This window comes from Schistocerca americana, chromosome 3 (assembly GCF_021461395.2).
Source record: "Schistocerca americana isolate TAMUIC-IGC-003095 chromosome 3, iqSchAmer2.1, whole genome shotgun sequence".
NCBI classification, from domain to species: Eukaryota; Metazoa; Arthropoda; class Insecta; order Orthoptera; family Acrididae; genus Schistocerca; species Schistocerca americana.
This window is the reverse complement of record NC_060121.1, coordinates 301,819,363-301,840,110: the sequence shown is the minus strand read 5'-3', so window position 1 is coordinate 301,840,110 and position 20,748 is coordinate 301,819,363. Positions and strand designations below refer to the sequence as shown.

At 54.9% G+C, this 20,748-nt stretch overlaps 2 non-coding genes across 2 annotated transcripts; one reads left to right on the top strand and one right to left on the bottom strand.

Moving 5' to 3' along the window:
- Nucleotides 1-7,701: 7,701 nt before the first annotated feature.
- Nucleotides 7,702-7,773, bottom strand: Trnaw-cca. Its single transcript has one exon. It is a non-coding gene; the product is annotated as a tRNA-Trp (tRNA).
- A 118-nt stretch (nt 7,774-7,891) lies between these two features.
- Trnaa-cgc lies at nt 7,892-7,963 on the top strand. Its single transcript has one exon. It is a non-coding gene; the product is annotated as a tRNA-Ala (tRNA).
- Nucleotides 7,964-20,748: the final 12,785 nt, after the last annotated feature.

Here is a 20,748-nt window from a genome sequence, read left to right as displayed (position 1 = left end):
GACGCCTTTAGAGGCTGTCGCTGTCCGCGTGTGGACGCCACAGGCTGTTACCGTCTGCAGTCTTTACATTCCACCGGATGGTGATGTCTCGCAGCACGTCCTGGCTGCACTGGTCGCCCAATTGCCGCCACCTTTCTTGCTATTGGGCGACTTCAACGCCCATAACCCTCTGTGGGGTGGGTCCGTGGCAACAGGTCGAGGCGCCATCGTTGAGCATTTATTGTCGCAGCTTGATCTCTCGCTGTTAAATGATGGTGCCTTCACACACTTCAGTGTGGCGCATGGCACCTACTCCGCCATTGACCTTTCACTCTATAGCCATAGCCTCTTACCATCTGTCCAATGGAGTGTGCATGACGACCTGTGTGGTAGTGACCACTTTCCGATCTTTTTGTCACTACCACAGCGCCACTGTTCTGGGCGCCCTAGCAGATGGGCTCTGAATAAGGCTGACTGGGACTTGTTCTCCTCCACTGCCGCTTTTGAGCCTCTCTCTACCGATGACATTGATGCGGTGGTTCAATCGGTCACCACCGGCATCGTTACTGCCGCCGAATCTGCCATTCCCCATTCCTGTGGGTCCCCTCGGCGGAAGGCTGTGCCTTGGTGGTCGCCTGAGATCGCTGAAGCGATTAAAGATCGCCGGCGGGCGCTCCAGCGTCACAAGCGACATCCCTCCTTAGCGCACCTTATCGCCTTCAAACGGCTGCGTGCGCGGGCCCGCCTCCTTATCCGCCAAGGCAAGCAGGAGTGCTGGGAGCGGTATGTGTCCACCATTGGCCTCCATGTTACTCCCTCGCAGGTCTGGGCCAAGATTCGACGCGTCTACGGCTATCGGACCCCTGCCAGCGTCCCTGCGCTCTCACTGCATGGAGCCGTTTGTACCGACTCCGACGTCATTGCAAATCGCTTAGCAGAGCATTTTGCTACGAGTTCCGCTTCTGCGAATTACCCCCAGGCCTTCCGCTCCATTAAAGAGCGGCTGGAACGTCGGAGCCTTTCGTTTCGCACCAACCACCCGGAATCTCACAATGCTCCATTCAGTGAGTGGGAATTTCGCAGTGCCCTAGCTGCTTGCCCTGATACCGCTCCTGGGCCAGATGGCATCCACTGTCAGATGCTGAAACACCTTTCAGTGGACTGCCAGCGGCGCCTTCTCGATCTTTACAACCGTCTTTGGGTCGAGGGGGAGTTTCCGTCGCAATGGCGGGAAGGCATTGTCATCCCCGTTTTGAAACCTGGGAAGACCCCTCTGGAGGTGGACAGCTACCGTCCCATTAGCCTCACCAACGTTCTTTGTAAGTTGCTTGAACGGATGGTGAGCCGGCGCTTGCATTGGGTACTGGAGTCTAGGGGCCTTCTGGCTCCATCTCAGGGTGGGTTCCGTACAGGCCGCTCCGCCGCCGACAATCTGGTGAGCCTGGAGTCGGCCATCCGTACTGCCTTTTCCCGCCGTCAGCACCTGGTCGCTGTCTTTTTCGACATGCGGAAGGCGTACGATACGACGTGGCGTCATCACATTCTTTCTACGCTCCATGGATGGGGTCTTCGGGGTCCTCTGCCGATTTTTATCCGCAATTTTCTGTCGTGTCGTACCTTCCGCGTGCAAGTCGCGGCCTCGTATAGTTCCTCCCACGTCCAGGAGAACGGTGTGCCACAGGGTTCCGTTTTAAGTGTCTGTCTGTTTTTAATAGCCATTAACGGTCTTGCTGCGGCCGTGGGAAACTCTGTCTCCGCTTCCCTGTATGCTGACGACTTCTGCCTTTATTACAGCTCTCCCAGCATTGCAGCTGTTGAACGTCAGCTACAGGGCGCTATCCGTAAGGCGCAGTCTTGGGCTGTAGCGCATGGTTTTCAGTTTTCGGCAGCCAAGACCTGCGTTATGCATTTCTGCCGGCGCCGAACAGTCCATCCTGAGCCGCGGCTTTATCTTGCCGACGAACTCCTTGCTGTGGTGGAGACCCACAGGTTTTTGGGGGTGGTTTTCGATGCCCGGTTGACTTGGCTGCCTCATATCCGGCAGCTGAAACAGACGTGTTGGCGGCATCTAAACGCTCTGAGGTGCTTGAGCAACACCCGCTGGGGCGCCGACCGCTCTACACTGTTGCGGCTCTACCAGGCGTTAATCCAGTCCCGTCTGGATTATGGGAGCCTGGCTTATGGCTCAGCCTCCCCATCTGCGTTACGGGTGCTGGACCCGATTCTCCACAGTGGTATCCGCCTTGCCACTGGTGCTTTCCGCACCAGCCCTGTGGACAGCGTACTAGTGGAGGCAGGTGTACCTCCACTGCGGTTCCGACGCCAACGTTTGCTGGCCGCTTATGCTGCCCATGTTCTCAGCTCGCCCGGGCATCCAAACTATCGCCTCCTGTTCCCGCGGTCGGTCGTCCGTCTGCCAGAACGTCGGCCCCGGTCTGGTTGTACCATAGCGGTCCGCGTCAAAGAGCTTCTCTCTGGGCTACAGGGTTTCACTGTTCCACCTCCTTTCCAGGCTACTTTGCATACACCCCCATGGTGTGTTCGTCGCCCTAGCCTTCGGCTCGACCTGGCACAGGGCCCTAAGGACTCAGTCCCTCCAGAGGCCTTCCAGCGCCGCTTTTATTCCATCCTGGCCATGTATCAGGGCTCTGGTGTTGTTTACACTGACGGTTCGATGGTTGCTGGTCGTGTCGGATATGCGCTCACTCTAGGGGACCTTTCCGAACAACGTTCCTTGCCGGATGGCTGCAGCGTTTACACTGCTGAACTGGTCGCCATCTTTCGTGCCCTAGAGTATATCCGCTCCTGCTCAGGTGAGTCCTTCGTTATCTGTAGCGATTCCCTGAGCGGTTTACGAGCTCTCGACCAGTGTTTCCCTCGTTCTCGTCTGGTGATGGCTATCCACGAGTCTCTGCATACTCTCGCCTGTTGCGGCCGCTCTGTGGTCTTTGTGTGGACCCCCGGTCATGTCGGTATCCCGGGTAACGAACATGTTGACCGCCTGGCGAAAGAGGCCACCAGCCAGCCATCTCTGGACGTTGGCCTCCCAGAGACTGATTTGCGGGCAGTCTTCCGCCGCAAAATCTTGGCGCTATGGGACAATGAATGGCGCGAACTGACACTGCGCAATAAACTCCGTGCTATCAAGGAGACGACGGCTGTGTGGCGGTCATCCCTGCGAGCCACTCGCAGGGACTCAGTAGTTCTTTGCCGGCTCCGCATTGGCCACTCCCGGCTGACACACAGTTATTTACTGCGCCGGGAGGACCCTCCTCTATGTCGCTGTGGGGCAGCTTTGACAGTGGCCCACATTTTGCTGGCCTGCCCCCTTTTAGCTGTGGTCCGGCAGACATTTGCGCTGCCTGCTACGCTCCCTGCCCTTTTAACAGACGACTCCACTATGGCTGACTTAGTTTTACGTTTTATTCGGGCAGGGGGATTTTATCATTTACTCTGAGTGTTTCTGTTTTATTTTATTGTTTTGTGTTGACTCTGGCCTTTGGCCTATGATTTTCCACTGGTTTTTTAATGTGTTTCTAAGTGGTTGGCTTTTCCTTATTTATTTCTATGGTCGGCCAACCACCGTCACACTCTGTGTGGTTTTAGTTCGTTTTGTCTTGTCCTTGTCTCCGTCTCTCTTGTTCTGTCTCGTCTGTGATCTCGTCTGTGATCTCTTCTGTTCCTCTTTTTTTATTCTCTGTGGGTGTTCTTTGTCTTTGGAAAAAGGGACCGATGACCATGGCAGTCTGGTCCCTTTCATCCCCCAAACCAACCAATCAACCTTCTGTCGCCGTACTACGATCCACCCTGATCCAGAGCTCTATCTCGCTGCACAACGATTGCCTGTGGTCCCACAGTTTCGTTTCCTGGGTCTTCTTTTCGACAACAAGCTCACTTGGCTGCCCCATATCAGACTCCTGAAGGTAGGATGTTTCCGTAAACTCAATGTCCTTCGCTTCCTTGCCCACTCCCCTTGGGGTGCGTACCATTCCCTCTTCCTCCGTCTTTATCGTGCTCTAGTTCTGTCTCGCTTGGACTATGGTTGTCAAGTTTATGGTTCAGCTGCTCCTTCCACACTGCACATGCTGGATCCGGTCCACCATCATGGTGTCCGTTTGGCCACCGGTGCCTTCCCTACTAGCCCTGTTGATAGTCTCCTGGTTGAAGCTGGGATCCCCCCCCCCCTTTCTGTTCGGCGGTCCCATCTTCTGGTGTCTTATGCACTTACTATCCGTTCCTTTCCCACTCATCCTTCCTATTCTATCCCGTTCCCAGACCATGGACGTCGCCCACCCGACTCCCGCCCTCGGGCGGGTTTACCGGTTGGGCTACGCCTTGCGTCTCTTTGCCGTGATTATCAGCTTCCTTCTTTGTCCTGTCTTCCTCGCTCCCTCCCCTCCATCCCTCCTTGGTTAGTTCCTCAGCCTCGAATTCGGTTGGATCTCCGCCGAGGTCCGAAAGATTCCATCCCCCCGGTGGTGTTCCATTCCATTTTCCGCCAAATTTTATGGGAGTTTCGGGATGCTGTTGTTTTTTACACTGATGGCTCTAAATCTGCTGATCATGTTGGGTATGCCTTCAAGTCCTCTGTTGGAACGGAAAGTCATCTGCTGCCACCTACATGTGGGGTGTTTACTGCGGAATTGATGGCAATTTCCCGGGCCCTTACCTTTATTAAACAGTCCCAACACAAACGCGTTTTGTTATGCACGGACTCGATGAGTGGCCTTCTTGCTATTGACCGGTGTTTTTCGCGCCATCCCTTGGTCTCTGCCATCCATGACCATCTCGCTGATATTCACCGTGCTGCTTGTTCCATTGACTTCCTTTGGGTCCCTGGCCATGTGGGTATCCTGGATAATGAGCTCGCTGATCGTTTGGCTGGGGGAGCAGTTACTTACCCCCCGTTTTCTGTAACCCCTCCTGCAGCGGATTTACGGCTTCACATCAAATCCCACTTTGCACAGTCATGGGCCAATTCTTGGGAAGCTGCTCCCCTGTCTAATAAACTTCGTTCAATTAAGGTGACACCAGGCTGGTGGCGTTCTTCCTCTCGCCTCTCCCGCAAGGACTCGACCACACTGTGTCGTCTCCGCATTGGCCATACCAGGCTGACCCATGGTTTTCTTTTGCGTGATGAGCCACCCCCACTATGTGGTTGTGGAGCCTTCCGGTCAGTAGCCCACATTTTGGTTGAATGCCCCTTTCTTTTGGCTCTGCGTGCTAAGTACAGACTCCCCCACACTTTGCCTTTGATGTTGGCTGACGATTCCCGGATGGTCTCACTGGTTCTCAGTTTCCTCTGGGAGAGTGGTTTTTATTCTCAGTTTTAAGGTTTTTAATCTCTCTCTGACGTTGGGGCAGGGCGGTGAGTGTTAGGGTGTCTCCCACTGTAGGCAGTGATGGGAGATTCCCGATTCACCTCCCTGACCTGACCGAAATCCTCTTTTCTTCCCCTTTTACTCTGTTTTTACGCTTTTTTTTTTTTTTTTAAGGCTTGGTTAGTATTTCTGTTCCCATACGTACTTTCTACATTTTAGCAGTTGTACCTTTTAAGTCACAGGTGGTCTTCCTTATGCTGCTTCAGCATAGTGTTGGGTTCATTCTCTTGCCGACTTCCCTCATTTTGTTTTTTTACCAATGACAACGTGACTGCCCTTTTACGTTTTTCCATTTTTCCGTTTTATTATTCTGACTTTACTGAGATGTACCATTAGCGGAATGGAGCATATTTGAAACATGGGACTGATGACCTTGCTGTTTGGCCCCTTAAACCTCAAATAACCAACCAACCATCTTGGTGTATTCATCGGCCGCAGCTTCGGCTGGAACTTTCCCGATGGCCAAAAGATTCAGTTCCTCCTGCAGTCTTGCGCCGCCAATTCCTTGCTCTCCTAGGTGCATACCATGGCTCGGAGGTTATCTATACCAATGGCTCGATGGTTGACGGCCGTTTGGGGTACGCTTATGCTCATGCGGACTAGGTCGACCAGCGCTCCTTGCCGGAAGGCTGCAGTGTTTACTCCGCAGAACTGACAGCCATTTTTCGTGCCCTTGAGTTTATTCGTACCAGCACTGGAGAGTCCTCCGTCATTTGCAGTGACTCGATCAGTAGTCTGCAGGCTCTTGACCAGTGCTACCCACGCCATCCCATTGTTGGTGCCATCCAGGGGTCCATTCACGCTCTTGAACAGCGTGGACGTTCGGTGGTGTTCATATGGACCCCGGGACACGTTGGGATCGCGGGAAACGAACTCGCCGACAAGTTAGCCAAAGAGGCTACCCGCAAACAGACGCTGGAGATCGCCTCCCGGCAACTGATCTCCGAAAGGTTTTGCACCGTCGGGTCTTTGGGATGTGGGGACACGAATGGCGCACTCTGCCTTCAACCAACAAGCTGCGGCAAGTTAAGGAGACCACGACTGTGTGGGGTTCTTCCATGCGGGCCACTCACAGGGATTCTGTTGTTCTGTGTAGGCCCCGCATTGGTCACTCTCGGCTGACGCATGGTCATCTGTTGCGTCGAGAGGACCCCCCTCATTGTCGCTGTGGTGCAAAAATGACCGTGGCCTATATATTGTTGGAATGTCCTCTTTTAACCGCCCTCAGGCGAACTTTTCATCACCTGGATGATTTATCATCTCTTTTAGGTGACAATGTCTCTATGGCAGATCGTGTTTTAAGTTTTATTCGAGCAAGTGGCTTTTATAGGTCCCTCTAATTTTATTGCGTCACGCTCCTTTGTGCTGTATATTTTACTTAGTTTTGTGTTATAATTCGACTCCACCCTAATCTTTTAGGCTGGAGGTTTTAACGTGTTGCAGAGTGGCTGGCTCATCCTATTATTTTCGTGATCAGCCAGCCACAGTCCTCTGCTGTACAGTTTAATTCTTTCTGCCTTTCTTCTCTATGTTGTTTTTGTTGCTGTGCTCCGTTTTCCATGCTGCTTTATTATTGACCATGGGGATTTTCTTCCCCTGGAATTTTTCCCTTGTGCTTCGAATGACTAATGGATGGTTTCACCGTGCTCTGTATGTTTATGTACCAAGGGACCGGTGACCTATGCAGTTTGGTCCCTTTAAACTTCAAACCAACCAACCAACCAACCAAGCACAACGCTACTAACGATCGACAGGTGTACGCCGATAATATCGTCAAAGGATCGTTTCAGAGTTTCCTCAGTCCATAATTCTATCTCAAAAGACTTCGGTAGTGCATAGTTGTGATCGAATACAAATTTCAACGTGTCTCTGCGCGTTATGTCGTTCATGTTCCGGTTCTAAACATTGTCACACAATAACACGTTATTGTGGCCGCTAGAACAGCGTCTACTCACCAGTAAACAGTACTCAGCCAGCAGCAGTGAGGACGCAAACACGCCGCGCGTCTGCTCGCCAGGGCCGCTGAAGGCCGACACTGAGCTATACCCCCTTTCACGATCTTTCTGTCCCCATAACTTAAGGAAAAACATTATACTCTGCCTGGCTAAAGACGTCTAATCGAGCAAAATATTGCGTAATCATTATCTCTCAGTTATATATTAGCGTTAAACGATATAAATATCAAAAATACTAGACATTTGGCGTCTGGAGAAAGTGCGAGTCGGCGCCTTCACCTTAATGCCAGAATGCGAAAATTGCACTAGTAGCTTTTTTCAAGCAAGTTGGTATCTGATTAAACTGACATACTCGCCTATGGCTTTCGTAAACGAAAGTTTAATTGTGACCCCGACGTGATTTGAACACGCAACCTTCTGATCTGGAGTCAGACGCGCTACCGTTGCGCCACGGAGTCGACGCTGCTTACGTCTTGTCATGAATAGGTTGCTCGATCACTTACTGTACCGTTCAGACCTAAGAAATAATGACAGTAGTGTCCACGAGACACTCGTCTCAGATGTACTTGCTCTGGCGGGGGTGTAACTCAGTGGTAGAGTGTCTGCTTCGCATGCAGGAAGTCCTGGGTTCAAATCCCAGCTCCTCCAATTTTTGTTTCTCCGTGCAGCAGTACATGAAAACTTTTGCCTATCACCATATTCTATAAAATTCAGTGTACAAGGTTTGTCCCCCAAGCAAGTGGATTTCGTACAGTTCGACCTCATGGCGGGAGGACGATGACCTGCAAGACCCTGGGCTGCGATCCCCCCCATTGAAATGTTGCTCCAAAGCCTTCGGTATGGCGTGCGGAGTGCATCTCAAACATGAATTTGCAACTCACCGCGACAATCGTCATCTGTTTTTTCGAGATACTGAAAAATGAAAGGGGCACCCGGGAATGAACCGGGGACCTTTCGATCTGCAGTCGAATGCTCTACGATTGAGCTATACCACCTTTCACGATCTATCTATTCCCATAACTTAAGGAAAAATGTTATACTCTGCCTGGCTAAAGACGTCTAATCGAGCACAATATTGCGTAATCATTATCTCTCAGTTATATATTAGCGTTAAACGATATAAATATCAAAGATACTAGACACTTCGCGCCTGGAGAAAGTGCGAGTCGGCGCCTTCACCTTAATGTTAGAATGCGAAAATTGCACTAGTAGCTTTTCTCAAGCAAGTTCTGTTCGTCCGTTCTCTGTAATCGTTTAGTATCTGATTAAACTGACATACTCGCCTATGGCTTTCGTAAGCGAAAATTTCATTGTGACCCCGACGTGATTTGCCCCCTGCGGGTTCGGGGGTAAGAATAGGCCCGCGGTATTCCCGCCTGTCGTAAGAGGCGACTAAAAGGAGTCTCAAACGTTTCGGCCTTCTGTGATGGTCCCCTCCTGGGTTTGACCTCCTTTTTTCAAATTTCCGTTGTTAGTGCGTGCCATTTGGGGAAGGACGCCTTACATGGTGTTTTTCTATTGGTCCATCATGCACCACCATCTTGCATGTTACCTATTGTTGTGTGGCAGGATTTACATCCAACGTCTTCTGGGATTCCTCCTTCTCTTCTTGTGCGCAATCCCCTTCTTAGCGCCCACGACAGCTGTGGACCCTTTCAACACCTAAAATCCAGTACGGTAGCCAGTCCGTTGTGGTGAGGTCGTCATGTACCCTCTTGGTGGTAGCCCCCTGACCACGCAGGGATCGCACTACAGATGCCAGAGCTGCATGCCAAGGAGTATGCCAAGGAGCATGCCCATGCATGCCAAGGAGTATGTGCCCATCTTGTCTGGGGCATGGGGACTCCGGGCAACGGGATATCGGCCAGGTACCCGTTGATTTGGCTGGGTGGCGCCCTTGGGGAGAGCCCTCGTTCGGAGTAGGTGGCATCTGGGCGGATGTGGCGCAATGAAGCGCAATAAATCACACCAAGCTGGTGGTCGCCCGGCCACCAGCGTCTCTAAGCGAGGCAGAGTTGAGTTTGATGCTGCGCAATATGACCCTCAGTCATTCCCCTCGTTGGCTGCGCCATGGGAGGGACGCAGATCTAGTGCCAAGTGGGAGCCTTACGTACCGCAATACCTCGTCTGCAGCAGGACTGAAGGTGACTCCTTTCTTACGACAAAGCCTGTTTTTTGTGGAACACCTGGAGGATAAGTTTGGGGAAGTGGCGGGGTTGTCTAAAATGAGGAATGGGTCCATCCTCCTCAAGACGTCCTCCCCAGCCTAGTCACGAGCGTTGCTCTTGTGTGATAAGCTGGGTGACGTCCCTGTTACCGTCACTCCCCACAGTAGCTTAAATATGGTCCAGGGAATTATTTACCATCGTGACCTCTTGTTACAATCCGATGACGAGCTGAGAGCCGACTTGGAACGACGTGGTGTACATTTTGTCCGTCGTGTACATAGAGGACCCAAGACAAACAGGGTGGCCACCGGTGCCTTTATCTTGGCCTTCGAGGGTGATGTCTTGCCCGAGAAGGTCAAGGTAATGGTTTACCATTGTGACGTCAAGCCATACCTCCCTCACCCGATGCTGTGCTTCCAGTGCTGGAAGTTTGGGCGTATGTCCTCCCGTTGCCCATCCAGCGCTACATGTCGAGATTGCGGACGCCCCTCTCATCTCGATTCTCCATGTGCGCCTCCGCCTGTATGTGTCAACTGTGGGGAGCACCACTCTCCATGCTCGCCGGATTGCCCCGTTCCTCATAAGGAGCGGAAGATAATGGAATTTAAGACCCTGGACCAGCTTACTTATCGAGAGGCAAAACAGAAATATGAAACGTTGTATCCTGCTTCCATTCGAACATCTTATGCTGCAGCCACGTTATCATCGCCCACGCGAGCGACGGTTTTCGCCTCATCTGTGCCGCCTTCAGTGGGCCCTCGGGGCCGTGCATCTCTGTCTGCCCCCTTCATGTCTGGGGGCACGCCTTCCTCTGTTGCCCCCTTAGCAGTTGGGGGCAAACCCTCTTCTGTCGCTCCCCCCACGCTTACTTTGGGAGTGACATCTCCTCCAAAATCGGGGGGCTCGATCCCTCCCACTATTTCTCCGCAGGCGTTGCCTCTGCCAGTTCCTCTCTCACGGATGGGGTCCCTCGAGGCTTACCCTTCCTCCGTTTCTTCTCCTACCCAGCCGGATGTCAGCCAGTGGCTGAAGGTTCCGCTACCTGCTGGTCGTAGGGCTTCTGCGTCGTCGTCAGCTTCCGACGCTCCTTTGAAGAAGCTCTCCCAGCCCTCTAACCCTAAGGACAGACGCGAGAAGAAGGAACGGTTTCAGCACCGCCTGCTATAAATAGTTCTGGCTCCTGGGATGAGGTGGAGATCCTCGCCTCTGCCGCAGATCTCGCCCTCACGGAACCCTCGGGGGCCTTTCCTATGGACACGGCTGACTCTCCCCCAGTGGCGGCAGTTGGCTCTGAGGCGCCGTCTGCCTCTTAGTCGCCTTCACGACCTCTCAGTCCCTTACTGCTTAAATTCTCCAGTGGAATTGCGGCGGTTATTTCCGCCACCTGCCTGAGCTCCAGATGCTGCTGAGTGTTTCCCCTGTTCTCTGCATTGCTCTGCAGGAAACTTGGTTTCCAGCAATGCGGACCCCCCGCCCTTCGCGGTTATCAAGGCTACTATAAGAACCCCACTGCCTGCCAACGAGCGTCAGGTGGAGTTTGCCTCTTTGTTCACCACTCTGTCTGTAGCTCACCCGTACCCCTTCTGATGCCTTTAGAGGCAGTCGCTGTCAGGGTTGAGCCCTCGCCGGCTATTACTGTTTGCTCTGTTTACATTCCTCCGGATGGGGAGCTCCCCCAACATGTCTTGGCTGCGCTGCTGGCTCAACTCCCGCCACCATTGCTGCTTCTGGGCGATTTCAATGCCCACAACCCTCTATGGGGTGGGACTGTCTCCGATGACTGCGGTCGTGCCGTGGAGCATGTGTTGGCTCAGCTCGACCTAAGCCTCTTGAATACTGGTGCTCCCACGCATTTCAGTGTGGCCCATGGCTCGTTCTCGGCCATCGATCTCTCTCTTTGCAGCCCCGGATTTACCCCATCCCTCCACTGGAGAGTGCATCCTGACCTGTGTGGTGGTGACCATTTTCCCATCTATTTGTCACTGCCCCAGTGTAATTCTTCTGGGCGTCTGCCCCGCTGGGCTCTCAACAGGGCTGACTGGCCAGCTTTTACTTCCGCTGCAACCATTGAGTCTCCCCCACAGGGTGAGATTGACGAGGTGGTCCGTGTCTTGACCACGTCAATCATTTCTGCGGCCGAGGCTGCCATCCCCCGCTCTTCTGGTCTCCCTCGGAGGAAGGCTGTACCGCGGTGGTCGCCGGAGATTGCTGAGGCTATTCGCGACCGTAGGCGGGTTCTCCAGCGGCATAGGCGCACCCGTCTCTCAAGACCCTCATCGCCTTTAAGAGGCTCCATGCCTTCGCCCGTCGTCTTATTGCACGGCGTAAACAGGAGTGCCCCCCCTGTGGGTTCGGGGGTAAGAATAGGCCCGCGGTAGTCCTGCCTGTCGTAAGAGGCGACTAAAAGGAGTCTCAAACGTTTCGGCCTTATGTGATGGTCCCCTCTCGGGTTTGACCTCCATCTATCTAAATTCTTCCGAAGAGCGAGCCAATTGGGGAAGGGCACCTTACATGGTGCACTGTATCCTTCGTGCAATTAGACCTATAGCCGTCTTTCTCGTCGTTGCAATGGTGTCCCGCTCGTTTTCGATCTCTTGGGCGATTTCCACGCTGCACTCTGCAGTGTTTCTTTTAACTGTGACGACGACCTTGGCCATTTTTGCACCTAAGATCCAGCACGGTAGCCAGTCCGTTGTGGTGGGGTCGCCATGTACCCTCTTGGTTGTAGCCCCCTGACAACACAGGGATCGCTCTACTGATGCCTGCGCCGTTCACTCCCCACGTATGCCAAGGAGTAGATGCCCATCTCCCTGGGGCATCAGGACTCCCGGCAATGGCCATCCTGCCAGGTGGCCTTTGCTGTGGCTGGGTGGCGCCCGTGGGGAGGGCCCTTGGTCGGAGTAGGTGGCATCAGGGCGGATGACCCGCAATGAAGCGTGGTACATCTTCTCTTGCTGGCGGCCAGCCGTCAGCAGTCTCTAAGCGTTCCAAAGCTCAATTCAAGGCTAACGTGTATGACCCCAAATCGTTCCCCTCCCTGGCCACACCATGGGAGGAACGAAGGGCTATGAATGAGAGCGAAAGATACTCGCCCAGATATCTCGTCTGTACCAGATCTGACGGGGAATCTTTTATGTCCGTGAAGCCTCAGTTCTTTGTCGAGCATTTAGAGGACAAGTTTGGGGAGGTGGAGGGCTTGTCCAAGATGCGGTCCGGATCGGTGTTGATAAAAACGGCATCCTCCGCCCAGTCGCGGGCCTTGCTCGCTTGTACTAAGCTGGGGGATGTCTCTGTCACTATCACGCCCCATAAGAGTCTGAACATGGTCCAGGGCATTATCTTTCACAGGGATCTGCTTTTACAGTCCGACGACGAGCTGCGCGCCAACTTGGAGCGCCGAGGTGTCCATTTCGTCCGGCGCGTCCACCGGGGTCCGAGGGATCGTCAAGTTGCCACCGGTGCCTTCATCTTGGCCTTCGAGGGTGACACGTTACCTGAGAAGGTCAAGGTGATGGTGTACCGTTGTGATGTCAAGCCGTATATCCCTCCCCCGATGCGATGCTTCAAGTGTTGGAAGTTCGGCCACATGTCTTCCCGCTGTGCGTCCGACCTCGTCTGTCGCGATTGCGGTCGACCTTCCCATCCAGATCATCCCTGTGCGCCGCCTCCAATCTGTGTGAACTGTGGTGCGCACCATCCGCCTTGCTCGCCAGACTGTCCGATTCTGCAGAAGGAGCGGAAGATCATGGAAATAAAGACTCTCGATCGCCTGACGTACACTGAGGCGAAGCGAAAATATGATCGACTTCATCCGGTGCGCATGACAGCTTCATATGCCGCAACTGTCACTCCTTCTACAATTCCATCTGCACCAGTCAGCTCCCAGAGTCGAAGTCCCACACCTGCCCCCTTGATGGTGGGGGGCACTAAACCTCCTGTTGCTCCTGCTCCGTCTACTTCAGGAGCAACACCCCCCCAACCATCGGGGACATCAGTCCCCCCTTCCCAGCCGGAGAAGCGTAAGACTTCTTCGGCTCCTCTCGTAAGGAAGGGGTCCCTTGGGGACCTTCCTTCGCACGCTCCGACCGGTTCCAAAGCCGACGGCCGCAAGTGGCTCAAACAACCGCCAGTCCCTGGTCGTCGGGACACACGGTCATCGTCTGTCCCTGAGACCGCCCCAGTTGCGCCCTCCCAGCCTGCGCCACCAAAGGCACGGCGCGAGAAGCAGCAGAAGAAGAAACTCCCCAAGGCTACCGACATTGCGGTGGCACCCATTCCACCGCTTCCTACAAGCTCTGCGTCTGAGGATGAGGTGGAGATTCTGGCGTCCGCTGAGGACATTGATCTCGCCAGTCCCTCGGATGCAGTAGATGGCTGTTTTCCAGGTGGTGACTCTGTAGCAGCAGGGGTCCCGGAGGCGTAGTCTGCCTCCCCAGTCCCTTCACGCCTTTCCCATCCATGGCTAATAACATCCTCCAGTGGAACTGCAGCGGTTTCTTCCACCATCTAGCTGAGCTCCGCCAACTTATCAGCCGTCATCCTTTCCTTTGCATTGCTCTGCAGGAAACTTGGTTTCCAGCAATGCGAACCCCCGCCCTCCGTGGCTATCGGGGTTATTTTAAGAACCGGGCAACTTACGAAAGGGTGTCTGGTGGCGTCTGCATATATGTCCTGAACTCTCTTCACAGCGAGTTTGTACCTCTACAAACAGCTTTAGAGGCTGTCGCTGTTCGGGTGTGGACGCCACAGGCTATCACCGTCTGCAGTATTTACCTTCCACCTGATGGTACTGTCGCGCAGCATGTCCTGGCTGCTCTGATAGCACACCTGCCGCCACCTTTTTTGCTGCTGGGCGATTTCAATGCCCACAACCCTCTATGGGGTGGGACTGTCTCCGATGATCGTGGTCGGGCCGTGGAGCATGTGTTGGCTCAGCTCGACCTTAGGCTCTTAAACACCGGTGCTCCCACGCATTTCAGTGTGGCCCATGGCTCGTTCTCGGCCATCGATCTCTCTATTTGCAGCCCTGGACTTGTCCCATCCCTCCACTGGAGAGTGCATCCTGACCTGTGTGGTAGTGACCATTTTCCCATCTATTTGTCACTGCCACAGTGTCATTCTTCTGGGCGCTTGCCCCGCTGGGCTTTCCACAGGGCTGACTGGCCAGCTTTTACTTCCGCTGTAACCATTGCGTCTCCCCCACAGGGTGACGTTGACGAGGTGGTCCGTGTTTTAACCACGTCCATCGTTTCAGCGGCCGAGGCTACCATCCCCCGTTCCTCTGGCCTCCCTCGGCGGAAGGCTGTCCCCTGGTGGTCGCCGGAGATTGCTGAGGCTATTCGCGACCGTAGGCGGGCTCTCCAGCGTCATAGGCGGCACCCGTCTCTGGAGACCCTCATCGCCTTTAAGAGGCTCCGTGCCTTCGCCCGTCGACTTATTGCACGGCGTAAGCAGGAGTGCTGGGAGAGGTACGTCTCCTCCCTGGGCTCCCGTGTCTCGTCCTCGCACGTGTGGTCCCGTATCCGGCGGATTTATGGCTCCCAGACCCCTGTGGGTGTCCCTGGGCTCTCCTTGGACGGCGCTGTCTGCACGGACGCTGCCGCCATTGCTGAACGGCTAGCCGCGCACTTTGCTCAGAGCTCTGCGACTGCATCCTATCCCCCCGCCTTTCGCTCTCTAAAGGAGCGAGCCGAGCGGACGCCGTTCTCATTCCACACGCGTCATTATGAAACATACAATGCTCCTTTCAGCGAGAGGGAACTCCTCGCTGCCCTCGCCGATTGCCCTGATACAGCACCAGGACCGGACTGCATCCATGCGCAGATGCTGAAGCATCTCTCCAGGGACTGCCAGACACACATCCTCGCCATCTTTAACCGCATTTGGAACGAGGGCGTGTTCCCGTCGCAATGGCGAGAGGGTCTTATTGTCCCCATCGTGAAGCCCGGTGCGGACCCACTGGCGGTGGACAGCTATCGTCCCATTACCCTCACCAACGTTTTGTGCAAATTGCTCGAACGTATGGTGGGGCGGCGTTTGTGTTGGGTCCTTGAGTCGCGCGGTCTCCTCGCTCCATCCCAGGGTGGCTTCCGTCGGGGCCGGTCTGCGGTGGACAATTTGGTGCGGCTGGAATCTGCTGTCCGTACGGCTTTTGCCCGACGTCAGCACCTTGTTGCTGTATTTTTCGATCTGCGGAAGGCGTATGACACCACATGGAGGCATCACATCCTCGCCACGTTGCATGGGTGGGGTCTTCGTGGTCGGCTCCCGGCTTTTCTTCAAAGCTTTTTATTGCGCCGCTCTTTCCGGGTGCAAGTCGGTGCCACCTCTAGTTCCTCTTATATACAGGAAAATGGGGTCCCGCAGGGCTCGGTGTTGAGCGTCTCGTTATTTCTAGTGGCCATTAATGGTCTGGCTGCAGCAGTGGGGTCGTCGGTGTCTCCTTCTTTGTATGCCGACGACTTCTGCATCTCATTTAGCTCCACGACTACGGGAGTCGCCGAACGCAGGTTGCAAGTCGCCGTTCGCAAGGCAGCATCATGGGCTCTGGCTCATGGTTTTCAGTTCTCTGCTGCCAAGACTCGGGTTATGCACTTCTGCAGGCGTCGGACGGTCCACCCTCATCCTGAACTTTACCTCGACGGCCACCTGCTTGACGTGGTGGACACTTGCCGCTTCTTGGGACTCGTGTTTGATGCCCGGCTCACATGGGTTCCTCATGTTACTCAGCTGAAGCAAAAATGCTGGCGGCACCTCAACGCCCTCCGCTGCCTTAGCCACACGTCTTGGGGCGCAGATCGCTGCACGCTACTGCAATTGTACAGAGCCCTTGTGCAGTCCCGGCTTGATTATGGGAGCCTGGCCTATGGGTCTGCGTCACCCTCCGTGTTGAAGTTGTTAGACCCCATACACCACTGTGGGGTCCGGCTTGCAACTGGCGCTTTTCGTACGAGCCCCGTGGATAGTTTACTGGTGGAGGCCGGGGTTCCCCCGCTGCGGTTTCGCCGCCATCGACTGCTCGCCGACTATGCTGTCCACGTGCATTGCTCGCCAGGCCATCCCAATCGTCGCCTGCTTTTCCCTGCCATGGTCCTCCATCTGCCCGAACGGCGACCTAGGTCTGGGCTTTCCGTCGCTGTCCGAGTTCAGTCCCTGCTGTCGGACTTGGGTTCATTCCCTCTTCCGCCTCCCTTCTGGGTCCATGCACCTACGCCTCCCTGGTGTTTGTCCCGGCCGTCCGTCCGTCTGGACTTGGCACAGGGACCCAAGGACTCGGTTCCGCCTGTGGCCCTCCGTCGCCGATTTCTTGCTCTCCTCGCCTCATTTTCGGACTGTGAGACTGTCTACACTGATGGTTCCCTGGTTGATGGTCGCACTGCCTACGCCTTTGCTCACTCTGACCATGTTGAGCAACGCTCCTTGCCGGCTGGCTGCAGTATTTTTACTGCAGAGCTGGTGGCCATCTTGCGCGCTCTTGAGCACATGCGTTTCTGCTCAGGTAGGTCCGTTGTCATCTGCAGTGACTCCCTGAGCAGCCTTCAGGCCATCGACCGCTGCTATCCCTCCTCTCCTCTGGTGTCCTCCATTCAGGAGGCTGTTTCCGCCATTGCCCGTTCTGGTGGTTCAGTGGTCCTGGTTTGGACGCCCGGTCATGTTGGCATCCCAGGGAACGAACGTGTAGACAGGCTGGCCAAAGGGGCGATAGACGCCCCAGCTTTGGATATCGGCCTTACGGCTCGCAACCAGCAGCTGGTGTTGCGCCGTAAGGTACTTGGGATGTGGGCTGCTGAGTGGCGTGGCATGACAGCCCGGAATAAACTACGGGCTGTCAAGGGGACGACCGATGTGTGGCGTTCCTCCCTGCGGGCTTCTCGCAGGGACTCGGTAGTCCTATGTCGGCTGCGCATCGGCCATACCTACCTGACGCACGGCCATCTGTTGCGTCAGGAGGATCCCCCCTTGTGTCGGTGTGGGTCCCGGCTGACGGTCGGCCACATTTTGCTGGAGTGTCCTCGACTGCGCACACTCCGGCAATCTTTTAATCTTCCGGGCACTTTGGCTTTGGTTTTATCCGACGATGCCTCCATGGCTGATACCGTTTTAAATTTTATCCGTGGTAGTCCGTTTTATGGTTCGATTTAGGGAGGTCCTGCGCCTTTCCCTTTCTGTGTCTCTTGTCCTTGTGTCTGTTGCTGTTCTGGTGTGCCGTGAGCTGGTTGACTCTTTCCCATTTTTGATCTCGTGGTCAGTCAACCAGTCTCCGGCCATCTTCCTTTCTTCTGTTTCTTTCTGTTTCTTTCTGTCTGGTGTTCCTATGTCCTGTTCTTGTCTGTAGTGTTTGTTGCTGGATTTGTGTGCTTTTAGCGCCTGGGGGGACGTCTCCTCCCCCTTTGGTTTTTATCTGCGTCGTCGATTTCCGGCTCGCCTGATTTTGGAATGGGGGACTGATGACCTTCGCTGTTTAGTCCCCCTTAAACATCCAACAACAACCAACAACCAACAAACAGGAGTGCTGGGAGCGGTATGTCTCATCCTTGGGCTCCCGTGTCTCCCCCTCGCTCGTGTGGTCCCGGATACGGCGGATTTATGGACACCAGACCCCTACGGGTGTCCGTGGGATCTCTTTGGACGGCGCTGTCTGCACGGACGCTGCCGCCGTTGCTGAACACCTTGCTGCGCACTTCGCTAAGAGCTCTGCGACAGCAACTTATCCCCCCGCCTTTCGCTCTCTTGAGGAGCGTGTGGAGCAGACGCCGTTATAGTTCCGCATGCGTCGTTCTGAAGAATACAATGCTCCTTTCAGCGAGAGGGAATTCCTCGCTGCCCTCGCCGATTGCCCTGATACAGCACCAGGCCCAGACTGCATCCACGCACAGATGCTGAAGCATCTCTCCAGGGACTGCCAGAGACACATCCTCACCATCTTTAACCGCATCTGGAGCGAGGGCGTGTTCCCGTCGCAATGGCGAGAGGGTCTTATTGTCCCCATCTTGAAGCCCAGTGCGGACCCACTGGCGGTGGACAGCTATCGTCCCATTACCCTCACCAACGTTTTGAGCAAGTTGCTCGAACATATGGTGGGGCGGCGTTTGTGTTGGGTCCTTGAGTCGTGCAGTCTCCTCGCTCCATCCCAGGGTGGCTTCCGCCGGGGCTGATCTGCAGCAGACAATTTGGTGCGGCTGGAATCTGCTGTCCGTACGGCCTTTGCCCGGCGTCAGCATCTCGTTGCTGTATTTTTCGACCTGCGGAAGGCGTATGACACCACATGGAGGCATCACATCCACGCCACGTTGCATGGGTGGGGTCTTCGTGGTCGGCTCCCGGCTTTTCTTCAAAGCTTTTTATTGCGCCGCTCTTTCCAGGTGCAAGTCGGTGCCACCTCTAGTTCCTCTTATATACAGGAAAATGGGGTCCCGCAGGGCTTGGTGTTGAGCGTCTCCTTATTTTTAGTGGCCATTAATGGTCTGGCTGCGGCAGTCGGGTCGTCGGTGTCTCCTTCTTTGTATGCCGACGACTTCTGCATCTCATTTAGCTCCACGACTACGGGAGTCGCCGAACGCAGGCTGCAAGTCGCCGTTCGCAAGGCAGCATCATGGGCTCTGTCCCATGGTTTTCAGTTCTCTGCTGCTAAGACTCGAGTTATGCACTTCTGCAGGCGTCGGACGGTCCACCCTCATCCTGAACTTTACCTCGACGGCCACCTGCTTGAAGTGGTGGACACTTGCCGCTTCTTGGGACTCGTGTTTGATGCCCGGCTCACATGGGTTCCTCATGTTACTCAGCTGAAGCAAAAATGCTGGCGGCACCTCAACGCCCTCCGCTGCCTTAGCCACACGTCTTGGGGTGCAGATCGCTGCACACTGCTGCGATTGTACAGAGCCCTTGTGCAGTCCAGGCTTGATTATGGGAGCCTGGCCTATGGGTCTGCGTCACCCTCAGTGTTGAAGTTGTTAGACCCCATACACCACTGTGGGGTTTGGCTTGCAACTGGCGCTTTTCGCACCAGCCCCGTGGATAGTCTACTGGTGGAGGCCGGGGTTCCACCGCTGCGGATTCGCCGCCATCGACTGCTCGCCGACTATGCTGTCCACGTGCATTGCTCGCCAGGCCATCCCAATCATCGCCTGCTTTTCCCTGCCATGGTCCTCCATCTGCCCGAACGGCGACCTAGGTCTGGTCTTTCCGTAGCTGTCCGCATCCGGTCCCTGCTGTCGGAACTGGGGTCATTCCCTCATCTGCCTCCCTTCTGGGTCCGTGCACCTACGCCTCCCTGGTGTTTGTCCCGGCCGTCTGTCCGTCTGGATTTGGCACAGGGACCCAAGGCCTCGGTTCCGCCTGTGGCCCTCTGTCGCCGTTTTCTTGCGCTCCTCGCCTCATTTTCGGGTTGTGAGACTTTCTTCACTGATGGTTCCCTGGTTGCTGGTCACACTGCCTACGCTTTTGCTCATGCTGCCCATGTTGAGCAACGCTCCTTGCCGGCTGGCTGCAATATTTTTACTGCAGAGCTGGTGGCCATATTGCGCGCTCTTGAGCATATGCGTTCCTGCTCAGGTACGTCCATCGTCATCTGCAGTGACTCTCTGAGCAGCCTCCAGGCTATCGACCGCTGCTATACCTCTTCTCCTCTGGTGTCCTCTATTCAGGAGTCTGTTTCCGCCATTACCCGTTCTGGTCGTTCGGTGGTCTTTGTTTGGACGCCAGGTCACGTTGGCATCCCAGGGAACGAACGTGTTGACAGGCTGGCTAAAGGGGCGATCGACGCCCCAGCTTTGGAGATCGGCCTCACAGCTCGCGATCAGCAGCTGGTGTTGCGCCGTAAGGTACTTGGGATGTGGACTGCTGAGTGGCGTGGCATGACATCCCCAAATAAACTGCGGGCTGTCAAGGAGACGACTGATGTGTGGCGCTCCTCCCTGCAGGCTTCTCACAGGGACTCTGTCATCCTGTTTGGGCTGCACATCGGCCATACCTACCTGACGCATGGTCATCTTTTGCGTCAGGAGGATCCCCCCCCTGTGTCGGTGTGTGTCGCGGCTGACGGTCGCCCACATTTTGTTGGAGTGTCCCCAACTGTGCACCCTCCGGCAGTCTTTTAATCTCCCGGGCACTTTGCCTTTGATTTTATGGGACGATGCCTCCATGGCTGAGAATGTTTTGCATTTTATCCGTGCTAGTCCTTTTTATGGTTCCATTTAGGGGGGTCCTGCACCTTTCCTTTTCTGTGTCTTTTGTGCTCACGTCTCTCAATATTTGTTGCTGTTTTGG